Source organism: Triturus cristatus, chromosome 9, assembly GCF_964204655.1.
Source record: "Triturus cristatus chromosome 9, aTriCri1.1, whole genome shotgun sequence".
Classification (NCBI taxonomy): Eukaryota; Metazoa; Chordata; class Amphibia; order Caudata; family Salamandridae; genus Triturus; species Triturus cristatus.
The window spans coordinates 1,052,049,263-1,052,063,662 of record NC_140592.1 but is presented as its reverse complement, the minus strand read 5'-3'; positions in this window follow the sequence as shown (position 1 = coordinate 1,052,063,662).

Genomic DNA, 14,400 nt, shown 5'->3' with positions numbered 1-14,400 from the left:
AGGAGATTCTAAGGTTTAGCTCAACTTGGCAGGAAAGTTAGTAATTCATTTTCCACCATGTCCTTCTACTCAACTTTAGGTTCCTCCTAAACTCAATGCTTCGCCTCCCGTTGGAGGCCTGTCTGTGCTGTTGATGATGGAATGATTTTGCTATGGATGGGATAGGTTAGAAATGTGAATTGTGAAGAATGTGGCCTTGCATAGAGAACATTCCATAATTTTTGGATTATGTCTGCAAAGTAATGGTAGCCATTTTCTGCTCTATCTCCCAGAACAGAACATACACAATACCGTGGGAAAGTAAGTGCGGGGACACTTTACGGAATGTTATGAACTGATTCACAAGTTCCCTGCCAATCCAGGACTAGCTTTATCATTTGAGAACGCATGTAGATCCCACTTGGGGCAGAAAAAACTGGAGAAGGGAAAGAAGACAAGGACCTGCTTGTTGCGGCTGCAGAAGACATTTTGCTTCCCCTTTAGGATGAGAACTAAGAGAGTTATCCCAATTTTGAGCTTGAATCTATGCTTCCGAGAACCTGTTAAAGGGATGTGAAAGACTGAGATCTCGGCCTGCTGAGAAAAGCGCAATTTGCCTCCCACAGAACCTGCCTTATGTTTCCTCTTTACCTGAAAACCTATAAAGTTACGATCCAGAGAGAGTCTACCTAACAGTTGAGCATTTCCAATTAGCTAACAAACTACTAGTGGATCTATGCCAGTTCCAGGAATACCCCTAAAACCTTTTACAAGAGGACTTGACATGAGCGAGCCATCATTGACATATTGTTGGCATCCTTGACAATCTCCTGGTAAGTCCTTATATAATTGTGACCCAGCCTCCACATATTGTGGGTGTTCTTGACTTAATGTGGCTATATGTTGCATAATGTGGCACTGGCATAATGGTGCTCATCTTTGTATTTCTGTGGCCATTCTTAACATAATTATTGCTATGCCAGGCACAATCATGGTGAAAATACATCTCATATGATGTTGATGGTTGATATGAAAGGTAGAGTCTGTTCATGTGTCACAGTAGTACATTTAGGTGCTTCATTGAAAAGGATAAAGTAATAATTGAGGACCAAACGTGAATTTATTAAAAATTTAAAGTTGACAAGTCAAGAAAACAGGCAGCTTTGCTCTGAAGAAATTGAGATATTTTGTCCAAGTTAAACTTGTGCTTCTTATTACTTGCTAAATATTGAATTCCAGAAATACATTGTTAAAGAGACTCAACTGCTATGACTGTTATTTCATGACTTGCGTGGAGGCATTTCGTCATTTATATTGTTTTCTATGATATCACTCCCTCTGTCTGGGACTTGATTATGCAATAGTGGTGTAACTTTGATGCTGTCTGGTGCTGTAAGTTCTATCTAACTGAGCAGTATTATTAGTGCATGGGCCTGCAGGGTTTGTCTAGCTCTGCCTTGAATGGCCTCTGTTTGTGAGACTTGTAAAACGCCTGATTTCCCCCGTCCAGGTAGATTACAATTCATATCATGCGATGGGAATCTACCTGAAAGGAGTAGCAGAGAACAATTAAGCAAAAACAAATGCTTAATACATTTGATAAATGATATGCTATGTGACATTTCCTAATCAGAATGCAACTGCATAAAGCTCGTTGGCCAATTTTTAGGGAATTTGTGCTAAAAAGTCCACTGTTTTGCCATTATTTTAAATACTTGAGGGAGGGTGAGCTGAGGCACCTTTTCTGAGGGTAAGGCACTCCTGACAGCATGAAAATATTAAAATATTTCATTATAGCTCCATTCAGAACCTCTAGAATTTTAACCAATTTATGTAAAACGTGTGCTGCAAACTGCAATATTTGGCCTTGTTGCTTTTCAAACCTTTCCTAAAAGGAGGGCCATTCTGAACAGCCATAAGGAAGTTGGGCGCCTTGTGTCACCCATTTCATGCTGCTCAGCCTAGATATTTACTAACCACCAATCTAAAAGCCCACCAGCCGCCACTTCCCCGTATCTCTTTTTTGGAGTGGATGGATGGATGGGAGAGACTGAAAGAGGAGGGGAATGGAGCAGGCTGGTTTGAGCATGTTTGCCAGGGTTCCCGTTTGTGTATTGTAGAACAGCTTGAAATGGTAAGCAGTACACTCATAATTCATATATGGATGTAAAGTGCACATTTTGGTTAGCTATGATGGAGGCAGGGAATACCATTCAACGCTGAGGGGGTGCCAAGATTTAATTACGCGAGGGTAGTCTTGAGAAGTTCTCAGTTATCAGAGAGTTTGCCAGTTTCCCTAGACTTAGACACAAATAGTTTTCCCACTCGAACTTCTGGCGATTGTCAGTGTTTTCTTGAGACTGGCAATATGCCCTTGCGAGTAGTGGTTGGTGCTGAGAGTGGATGCGCCCTTTTCTCACATGTTAACTAGAGGATCATATTCCACACTGGATGATTGAAGACAATTTTTGTTTTTGCAACAACATAAAAAGTATGAAAAGTCAGGATTCTAACGTGGAAACCTACAGGTAGAAAAACGTTGTGAATAATGAGTAATAATCGTAGTATTAACACGAATTACACAATTGTAGCAACAGAAAACATGTGTACACCTCAGTAGAACAAAGGCCCTTTGTTCGACTCACCTCTCTTCAGCCCATTGTCTGCGGATATCCATTACATACATACTCACCACAAGTATTAACACGAATTACTCAGAGGTAGCAAGAGAAAACTGGACACGCCTATTCAGCCCATTGTCTGCTGACCTCTGTGCCACACCCACCCACCACCAGGATACACTATCAGAGGACACAGCACAATCAAATACACACAAACACACATATATGATGACAGCCATGCTTTTGTTGCGTGGCCGAAAGTGGGCGGTGTTCACCTTGGGGATGAAGTTTTGAAGTTTTGGGCACATTCTGAGACTTAGCTAACATTGCCACAACATGGTACATTCACAGCGAGTGGTGGTATGCGGACGGGCTTCCATTGGTTGGCAATGATACAAGTGAGAGAGAGGCAACGGATTGTGACATCTTCATAGCTCATGGGGACGTGCAGCAGCTCGTCTAGACCACTGAGATCTGAGGGAGAAGTCAGAGGTGCGCCAACTTTGCTGAACTAAAGCCAGGTAGACAACGGGGCTTTCCTCTTGTTTGCAGGAATTTGAACTTCTCTTCCGCCGCTTTCCCCTTGAGTCGCTGTATACTGAGTGACCTTGGGGACTTTCATAGATTATGTGCAGTCACCTCATCGGCATGCCTACTTTTTATCTTTCCGTCATGTCATTCACTTGTTTGGGAAATTTGAAAGGAGGCTTATTATAAACAATAAAAGTTGATTACCGTGTGATGGCATCGGATGGCACAGATACAAGTCATTTAACCAATGCTACTGCAAAGTTAAAGAGCACCGTATCCATACACCTGAGGCCTTTTGCGGAAGACATCTTGGATGCTGTCTTTTTATTTTATTTTATGTTTTTAGACGGTCTTTTCCCCTTAACAGCCGATTGCCCATCAAGAAATTGTCCTGCCCTATTCCCTCTACTGAGGTTTCTTTAAGCCATGGCTTCCCTGAGGTTGTAAGAAACAGGGCATAATCATGAGACCATCCAGTCGAAATTGAATTTGGGTGTGACTTTACCAGTTCGGCACACAGTGCCTGATTACGAGTTTGGCGGTCTTGGTGCGGGCTGCCACGTCAGTGCCTCGCTCCAAAACCGCCAAACCCATAGACGTATTCAGTCCACCCGCTGGATTATGAGTAGTAATCCTGGTGGGCGGTCCTGCAGTGGCGGTCCCACCGCAGTGACTTTCTAAGGCTCATAGGAGAGCCTTAGGAAGGTACTGCTGTAAGAGCACCATAGCCTGTTCCTGCATGGACAGAAATGCACAATGTTGTGCATTTCTGCCCAAGCAAGAACAGGGGGTGCAAAAATACAGGGAGGCCCAATATGGGCCCCCCTGCATGCACCCCCATGACCAGAGGCAACAGGGGGCCGTTTCCTCACCCCCACCCTTTTCATGGTGGGCTCACTGCCAGGAAAAGGAGGGCAGTGAGGAAACTCGTAATATGCTTGGCGGTGTCGCTGCGGCACCACCAGCATATTACTCTTCCTCATACCGCTGCGCTACCGCCACAGGATCAAAGGTCTTGGAAGTAGCAGTAGTCCAGTGGCGGTCCAACTCCTGTACTTGTACTTGTACCATGGGTTCGGCAGTCCCATCGTAATGGGCTCGTAATCGGGCCCATAGTCACCAAACTATGGTTGGTGCCTTTTCTCGAATAAATATCAATATTATATATGTTTTCATGCCTGATTCCAGCTGTAGAACCAAGAGTGGAGGTGGGGGGGGGGGGCGGATTTCTTATCCCATATTTGCAAATCTGTTATTTTGCTACTAAATGAACAAAAGATACCCAGAAGTTCCCTTACCTCAATCCATGCTGTCTGCCTTAGTAGCTTACAGTGGCTGCCAGAGAGCGAAACTTGTCATTCATAGAGCTAATAAATCCGATCATCAAAGATGGTGCGGCATGTCTTTCTTTCGTTCTGTTGTTGGCTCCCATTCCTTAATGACTGTAGCCGGGTCTGATGCCCCACCTACTAGCAATAGTAAAACTGCTGAAGGCGGCCGCAATTGTTGTTCTGCTATGGTAAGATTCTAGATCAGTGGTTCCTAAACTGCGGTCTGAGGACTCCTAGGTCAACATAGTTCAATATTTGAGCATTTGCATGTGATATACTTGTTTTTGTGTATTGTTTTAAATCATAGATATTGCCCTAATTTCCAACAATGAAACAGTGGGGGTCCACGGAGGTCAAAAGGTCAAGAATTGCTGTTCTAGATCCTCAAGCTTTGATGCCTCCAGAGGTCTTCTCCTCCATCAATGTAGACGGAGATGACTGTCTCCAGGGACCTAAAATACCCAAATATCCTCCCATAATATCACTACCTGTCTCCACACAGGCAGCCCGGCAGGAAAGTCCAACAGTGAGAAATACTTTTTTACTGTCAAATGCTGCATTATCCCCTTTTAAAATTACCCAAACTCTCCCCTCTTTGCTTTTGGGATAGCCATTTTACCCACCAGTATTGAGTTTATCTCACATCTAAGGGCACAATCTTGTTCTCAAAATGTACACTGGCATCTAATAAATCGGCACATAGAGGCTCCTTTGGTGCTGTCAATTCCCTCTTCGTACAGATTACTTTTTTCAATATCTTTGTTAAGGTTCTGCATATGCGTTTGACCGGCAACTCCAGTGGCTAATAGTATGGTACATAACAAGGCAAGCGCATAATGATCATTTTGTCGCATAACGGCCACAAATAATGGTAGCAAGAAACACAGTACCATTAAAAACATGAAAAACATCACTGTATTGTTGTGTAGTATGATCCAGTTCAGTCATGTAGATCCAATGTCCTGCAGGCGCCGGCAACATATTAATGACAACCTCTACTATGGACCCTAACTGCATCCTCTCTATGTCTCTACATGCGCCAGCTCCCTCTCCTCATCTCAGGCGTTCTGTATATCCTATCATTCATGATGTACTCCCAGCCTCACAAAGATTAAAACCATTGATTGAGGGCGCAGTCACCACAATGAGCTCTTCCTCTAAGTTGCACCCCTAGCTCCTGTCATTTCTATGTTCCCCAATCTAATTCCTTCTGAGCACTTTATCCTCATCCTCCACCCATCCGGTGACCTCATGTTTCCAGCTCAAGGTAGTCGGATACGAATTCGACTGCCAGTTCATTGTGATTCTGTCCTTGACCGGCAGCATGGCCAAGTCTATGAACTGGTTAGCTGCCTTGTACTTCTTAGGCTGCAACACAGTACTCAGACACATATTTGGATGAATAAAAGTTCATTCTCCCTGTCACTGATGTCAAAACAGCGCTTACCTCTTTCAGAAGATGTCAATATTCAGTCATTTGCACACAATATGATAAGAATCTGCACCCTCTTCCCTGCTACTGGGATAGTGTGTGTGTTATATATTTTCCCAATTCTTTTAGGTGTGAAGTAGGTCTGGTAAAGGCAATTGAATTGAAGGAGTGTAAAGCGTGCATTGTGTAAGAGTACTGAACTATCTTCTCAGCTTCTATTTAGGCTTGTCTCCGCAATATCAAGCCCCAAGTTTGTCACCTACTTCGTCTGACGTCTTTTAACAAAGTTTGTCCAAACCTGCAAATTACTTCATACAACTATGCGACTGCCCTTCTCCCTCCACCTAAACTGAGAAGCATGTGTAACAACAAGTGAGTCAGCGGCTCTAAATCTCCACACTGCCACATGTGGCATATTACTGAGAACAAGTATGCATGCATCAAGAACTACCCGGTCGGGAACAAGATTCCTCCCAATGCAGCAATACCACTCAGTAAAATTCACCTCCAACAGGTCTTGGTCATTGTTGTATTTATTTATACCAAGGTACGTAAATGTGGTCTGAAGTCTCTTTCACTGTACATTGAGGGGCATGCACAACTGTGGCTTACCATCTCTATGTTCTGGGAAGAAGCAGAATGTAATCCAATTCAGTGAGGTCTAGATAGATCTGTAAACATCTGGAGTAAGGTGGTGACCTGAGCAATTCCGGCATGAGGTCAGTATGCTAAAGAAGAATATCATTTTCCTTAAGAAATATATTGGTGAAGGTACCTCATATCTGCACCCCACTTAAGGCATTCACCAACACCAATGTCTTCAAGGCCGGTGCAAAAAAGGAGTGATACTGGCATCCCATCCCACATCATATCCCCCCGATCTCCAATCACTGAATTAGCTACCCAATGAGACTAGGATCCATCTCAAAATTACATGTATGACCCATAAAGCTCTGCACCACAATACCCCTCTTACCTGACCCTGAAACTGACCCTATCGGGTGTAAACAGATCTTCCAGAAGCACAAGCTCCCTACTACTTAAGTCACAAAAATGTAAAAAAAAGAAAACCTACAATCGATTTTTCTCTGGAATTACCCCCAAAATCTGGAACTCTCTCCCTCCCGAGAGCAGATGCAACCTATCCAAAAATTTCTCTCATACTTGGGACATACCTCCCTCTCCTCATGAGTGACTCTTTCCTGCTTGTTTGTCATCGCTTCTTGCCATGCTTTCGTCCATAGCCCCGAGATCCACGTTGTTTTCCCTGCGTTTCCCAGTCATCTACACACCTTTCTGACATGTATCGGACTACCATGCCAGTTCTTATGATTGTCTATATGTTCTTATATCTTGCTTCCCACCATTTGCTTATGTAAATTTTGTCTGCATGACTTATACTATGTTTTTGTATACTGCTTACCGTTTTGAATCATATCTTCCTTCGGTATGATCTGTCACCCGAAAGGGTCTTGTTCACGCTATATAAAACTCTAAATAAATAAATAAAGCCCTGTCTGGTTCCCCGATGTACTTTCCAACTGAAAAGATCACATTCCTTGTGTGGACTTTAAAAGTTGGATCAGTATACAGTAGCAGTTTCCATCACATGATTTTTGTGCTGAACTGCATGGCTCATAACACGCTGTAGCGGTAACTAGCATAACAAAGGCCTTCCCAATGTCAGGTTAATTCAGTGCCTCATTCTGGGAGTTCGCAAATGATATACAACGGTCTACTTGCGCAGGGGGAGGTTCAGTGCTTAGGAATTAATCCACTCTGATCATGGTGGATAAGATACCTGAGAACCAGTAGAATCCTGTTCGCTGTTATCTTGGCCAGGAATCTATGATCATTATTTATCATCAATCAGCATGAAGCCATGTGTAGAGGATCTCTGTCCAGCTTCGCAACTACTGTAATAATAGCTTCCAATATCATGTGGTGGTGGGGTGTCGACCCATTTCGAGGGAAGATTTATATACCTTGAGAAGATAAGACTTTTGGTATTTTTTCATATGCCTTTTAGAATTTCAACAGGAGGATGTCCATGCCAAGAGTCTTACCAGTTGGTGGTGATTTAATATTCACTGCGAATATTTTGGTCAATGTGATTGGTGCATTAAGGTCCACATGTATGAAACATTTTTGTAGTCGGAAATGTCCAATCGGGATGTTTTCGACCACTAAAGTGCTTTTACATTTATACAAAACACAGATTGTGTTTTTGCGATTCGGTATTTGAAAGGAAAGTTTTTATAGTGTGTCTTCTTAATACCGAATCTGAATGGGATGTATGAATGTTTTGCGGACGAATTACACTTGCAAAACATTTATATTTTACCGACACCTTGAAAGAGGTGGTAACGCATTCCCCTTTGAGGCTGGAAAAAACAAATATTTTTTAACAGCAGGCTGTGGTCCCACAGACCACTGCCTACTCTTAAAAAATTAAACTGCCAAGTTCATTTTTGCTTTTTAAACGCATCCCATTTTTAAAAAAAAGAAAACAGGCTGCATTTAAAAAAAAGAATTGCTTTATTAAAAAGCAATCACAGACATGAAGGTCTGCTGACCTCAACAGGCTGCCATCCCTGTGATGGCTGCGCTTCCAAGTGGGTTGCAAATATTAACATTAATATAGATGATATAGGTCTATTTGTGACCCACTAGGAATCGCTAATGAACCTCAGAAGAGTTTCATACATTAGGAATACCGATTTCTTATTTGAGATTCAGAGAGCATCGAAATTAGGAATTCAGTATTCCTAATGTTAGTACTTCTGGGGGCATATGTATCAAGTTCCGTTTTTTGCAATTCTCAAATAGCGATTTTTAGGGAATCGCTATTTGAGAATTGCAAAACGGAATGTAATAAAAAATGTGCAAATGTTTTGCGATTCCTTGGCAGTCCTTAATTGCGATTAGCAAATTGCTAATCGCAATTAAGGAAAACCTTTCCATTCATTCCTATGGGCTAGGAGGCCCATAGGAATGAATGGGAAGATATTCTCATTTTGCGATTCGCAATTTGAGAATCGCAAAATGAGAATGCAATTCCAAGGGTGCTAGGCTGTCAAAAGGACACCCTGTTGCACCCCTGAAATATGTATGTATGCACATGTGGCGCACATACATGCCCTAAGGGCATGTCTGTGCGTCACATGGCACTTTGAAAAATGCCAAAAAGTGCATTTTTCAATGTAATCGCAAATTAACACCAACTTGAAGTTGGTGGTAATTTGCGATTTCTTATGGCCAAATTGCAATTTTTCTAGGCTTCATACATTGCATTTAAGGAATCGCAATTTGCGATTCCTTAAATGCAATCGCAAAATAGAGAATAGCAAATTTTGCGATTCTCTAATTTGCGATGCCCTTTTGGGATGATACATCCCAAAAGGCCTTTTTCCGTTCGCAAACGGGCCGATTCTGAGAATCGGCCCGTTTGCGAACGGGAAAAGGGTTTGACACATATGCCCCCTGGCCCTTACTTCCTCCCTGCCCTTAGTTGAGAGCACTGGCAGATGGGCCCCACCCAGAAATGAGTCAAGTGGCATTGCATCAGTGTAAAATGAGGCATGATAATCCAAAATTACATTATTTCGTTCAGCTTGTACAAACTGTACCTACGCATTCCAGCCACACACAGTACACAGTTCAGGTGTGCACTGGTCTGCTTTAATGAGACAGTCTAGCAGTCTACAAGACCTCTCTTCTTCTTCGCCATGTATTACTTTTAGTCCATGTAATGCAATCTCATCAGCAGTTCAGCAAATTTGCCCCATCGAGGGAAAGTTGCTGAGGAGTGATCATTAACTAATCGCTTTTTTGTTTTTTTTAAAGTCCTCACAAGCATTGTCATCTTTTTCAGCAAAGCCACTGTTGTTCCACATACTGTTTTAATACGCATCCCCCTTACGACAACCTTAAAGGCTTCTCAGTCTACACCTATTTTCCAAACTGAGCCCCCATTATCTATATAGTAGTTTGTTATAATTTCGGATCGTGTCTCTGAATGTTGGATCTTGCAAAGTGTTAGACTGGAGCTTCCATGGGGGCATACATACGTGTGTGGTCTATTGCAAATAATAGCATAAATAATGGATAATGATTGGATAGGGCCTTGAATACATATTCTCCATTGTGAGTGCACCCCATCAAGTGTGTCATGGTAAATATGAATTTGGCTTTGGTATGTAGGTGGAGAACGGCAGAGTAATAAGAGAGCGGCAAACTATTAGGATGTTTATCCCTTCAAACACCATGCAAGTCCCACTGTTATGCCTATTCTTAAACTCTTAGATCACTTTAACCACCGATGAGCCTATGTGCGGAGGGAAAGCACTGTTAATGTCTTTATTGGTCACACAGTGCAAATTGCAGCACTATACACTACAGTCAAGCATATACCATATGCATAGACAGGCCTGCCATACCACATCGTGATGGTGGCTGGCTAGTAGAGCTGTCATTGCCTTAGACCATATAGGTGGCTTTAGTTGCATTATTCACTTGTTTATTTCTTGTGTAGTCATCCCTATGTATGTTTTTATGCATGGATATTTAATCGCATGCACTACATTTTTTGCGGTTGCAATTAGTGAAATGAATCTGCTTAATTGTATGTCCATTAATTTTGACCTCTTGTGGTCTTGGTGTAAGTTCATACACTGCATTTTCCGCATTTGTGGTGGTCTGTGATCTAAGCTAAACCTCACCTTTCTGTGTTAGTTTTTTTCTGAACTTTCTCCTACCCGTCTTTACCTTAGGTTTCTGCCACTATGGAAGGCAAGCAATGATTTTTTTCTACCTTGAAAGTTTCTAACTTCTTTCAGTTTTCTCTTATGATAAATTTAATACAATTAGCTAATAAATAGGCTGTATGTTTTAATGCAGGTCAGTGGAGGTGACCACGTCTATTATTTATTCTTAGGCTGTAACATTGGTTCACTGATGGTAAACCATGCTCTTTTATAGTGTTAGAGACTAGGGGCCTGATTACGAGTTTGGCGGACAGGATTACTCTGTCACAAACGTGACGAATATCCCGTCCGCCAAATTACAATTCCATAGGATATAATGGAATTGTAATTTGGCAGACGGGATTTCCGTCAACCCTGTCCCGCTAACTCGTAATCAAGCCCTAAATTATTAGGTTAGCCTCTTTGTGTCAAGTTATTTTTGAGTACGATAGTACTCTCAAAATAATGTTCCTTTTTGGTACAGTTGTTGCGAATTCTGAGGAATTGTCCATGTGGTAACTTTTCTCTCAGATACCTTGTAAGGTTACTAGTGAAGTAGGGTGTTCCTATCTGTCGGTTTAGTCTATAGATTCTTATTTAGAGTGTTCTATTCATGTTCTTTCCAGAGATCAAAGAATATCAACTTTAGACTTGCTCTGGTGTACGGTAAATTTTAAGTCTTGCATGCGATTATTCAACCATTCATGAAAAGTAGAGAATCCTCCGTCAGTTCCTTCCTAGATTAAGAAAAGGTTGCCAATATACTTCATCCAAATTGTAAAATTGTTCTTGTATGGATTATGTTGGCTGTACACCCATTTTTCTTCAACATATGATATGAACAGAGTCACTATTTGTAGAGCAAAGGTGCAGCCTACAGCTATTCCCTTCACTGGCAAAAAGACTTCTTAATTTTTCATAAACACATTTTTCTTGAGAGACATGGTTGCCAAATTAATTAAAAACTCAATGGGCACTTCCAATGTAGTAGTTCTTTTGTTTAGGGCATCTCACATTACTCATATGACTTCATTTTGGGAAATGTTGGCCGACAAGGCTTCTTTAGCAAAACTTAAAAGTGGTTCATCAGAAGGACTGAATTCTCTTCCTTCAGTCTTGTTAACGGAGTCCATTAAATCTCTGATATATGCAGATGTTTGTTTCACAAATAGGTTTAGTAGAAAATCTATGAATTGGGAAATCGGCTCTTGTAAAAATTTGCACCATGAAATAATCAGCCACCCTGGGTGATCAGTGGTATCTTTGTGTACTTTTGGAAGGATTTTTCTGGCGTCCTTGCTCCATTTTAGTTAGGAAATATAAATTCATTTTGACTAAACTATTCAATTTGTCTCCCTTGTCCAGTGACCTCTGTAATCTATCATTCGATGGCTAAGAGTGGGTCTATGTCAGTCTCCTGTAATATGAAGGGTTATTAAGTCACTTCATCATGTCTATGTTATATTTTTCAATGTCCATTATAACAATACCTCCATCATTGTCAGACGGCTTAATATCTATCTGTGGACTGTTAGATAGTTTGTGCAGGACCACTTTTTCAGCTAAATGTAATTTAGTTTTGGTGAGTGAATAATAGTGACAGCCTCAAGGGACTGTGTGGCAGAAGGTGAGTTTATTTCTGAAACCTGTAGTGTCGTTTTCGACTTTAGTAATCTTGTTAGATAATTAAATCTTTAATTTAAATTTTCTGAAATACTTCTATTTTGATGTTATTGGGATATTTCTAATGTACTCGAACAATTGAAAGTACTTTATTAAGGAAATTTAGTTTCCGCCTGGATAGAAAATGTGTGACTAGGGAACATTGCTTAAATGTCTCACCTGTAAATCTGTGTTCATGTTGTTACTTTTCCTGTATTGTGGTATATGCCCTCCTCCTTCCCAAACTCTCCTTTTCTTTCCCTCAAGTTTAAAAAACATTGTTGTTTCTGCACAAAGTTTAAGAAGTGATTGGTCTCACACTTCTAAAATATGAGTATCTGTCAGAAATGTAATAACCCTGTTTTTGGATCTTTCTTGATATTTTCTGAATCCTGTTTTGTGATAATGAATCTCTTAAACCAAGGTTTTTTAAGTTTAAGGGCTAAGCCCTCCTAGTGTCACTGAAAGCAAAGACAGTCATCTGATGAGTAGGAAATTGGGTTACTGGTTGTGGGGGATTAAACCCCACTCAAGCAGCAACGCTTGTCAGAGTGAAACTCAAGTGTGAGGATTTGGGTGTATTATATGGTATGGCTGGGCAGCCTTATCATGTAATACACTTGCAAACACTGTCTGGGGTTCAGCCAGGTTTGTTTATAAAACCTTAAGGTCAACCCTGGGTAGCTGTGACTGAGTGGAGCAAGGTTTAAACAACGGAAATAGTGTAAAGCATTTAACAGGGCCAAACAATGTTAGAATGCCAAACAACACGAAAGAAATCCAACACCAATTGATAAAAAAAGATTATATTTTAATGAATTTTTAGAGTCTAAGATGAGCAAAATCCACCAAAGGTCCTGGAGATACAGATTATTAAAGAAAATGTAAATCTCAGTTTAACCGCAAACAAGCATTGGTCACTTTAAAGTTTGGGAACTTTCGAAAACTTTGTAAGAGTTGACTTTGAGTACTCCGGCCCGGCTTGAGCAACCAAAGCCAAGAGGGAGAAAGTCTGGGGGGTCAGGAAGGAGTATTTGGACAGTTACCTGGCCACCAAAGCATTTTCCAGTCCAGTTCCAAACTTCACAGCATGTCTGCTATATATTTGAATGGAGCGGATGCAGGAGATGGAAGATGCTCAAGGATGCTCTGCGTGCTTTGCAGTCGATGGGATGCCTTTGTGGTTGTTCTTTGGTCCATAAGGTCAGCTGGGGCAACTTTGGCCACCAAGATCAGAGTCTCTAGAAGTTCTTTATAAGACTGCCGAAGGCCAGCTGAGGTGGCGCTACCGGTCTCCATAGACAGTGGTCCCAGCAATATCCTTTGGTGGGGGCTGGTGTCCCATTTGGGTGACAAATCTGGACTCAAATGATACTCCTAGGCCCAGCTGACTCAGGAGCAACTGACTAACCCTTGGAGTCAATTCTTTGGTCTAGGGCTTGGGAAACACTTTTCCCCAAGCCAGGAGCCACAGGCACAGTCCTCTCTTCGATAGCCCAAGGTGTGGCAGGTGCAGTCCAGCAGAAAATGTGGCCTCTCTTTTCCAAGTCCATGGGTCAGCAGGGCAGTCCTTCATTGGCTCTTGTTCTAGTTCCGATGTGATCTGAGGTTCAGGGTGCCTGGGGTCCCATGTTTATCCCTAGAAAGTGACTTGGGGGGATGCTGTGGTCACTAGCCAATGGGCTTCCAGGTCCCCTTCCTCTTGGTGGCAACTTTCTGGCTGTGTGTGGCATCTAGCAATCCCAGAGTGCACTATTCTGCCTACTTTCAAGATGCCAGACCCTTCTCTTGGATGTTAGGAGCTTTATAGGTCACCCTAGAGGTCTGTCTACCTGTGAGCAACACTCCCACGGGAAAACCGGTTTGGGCACTGGTCTCCCCTCTCTGTTCCCCCTGCCAGCCTACCTGAACAAAGGGCAGTTCCTCAAGAGTGTGATCGCCATTTGCCCACCACATGCGGCATTGCCTTTGAAGCTTACCTTTGTTAGTTGCTTCTTGCGAAGGAGAGGTAACACCTCACCCTGTAGCAGGCTGCTATTGATCATTAGCCTCGGAGTCATTCCACTAATCTCCACTACTCCCCAGGAGGGCAGAAAGCT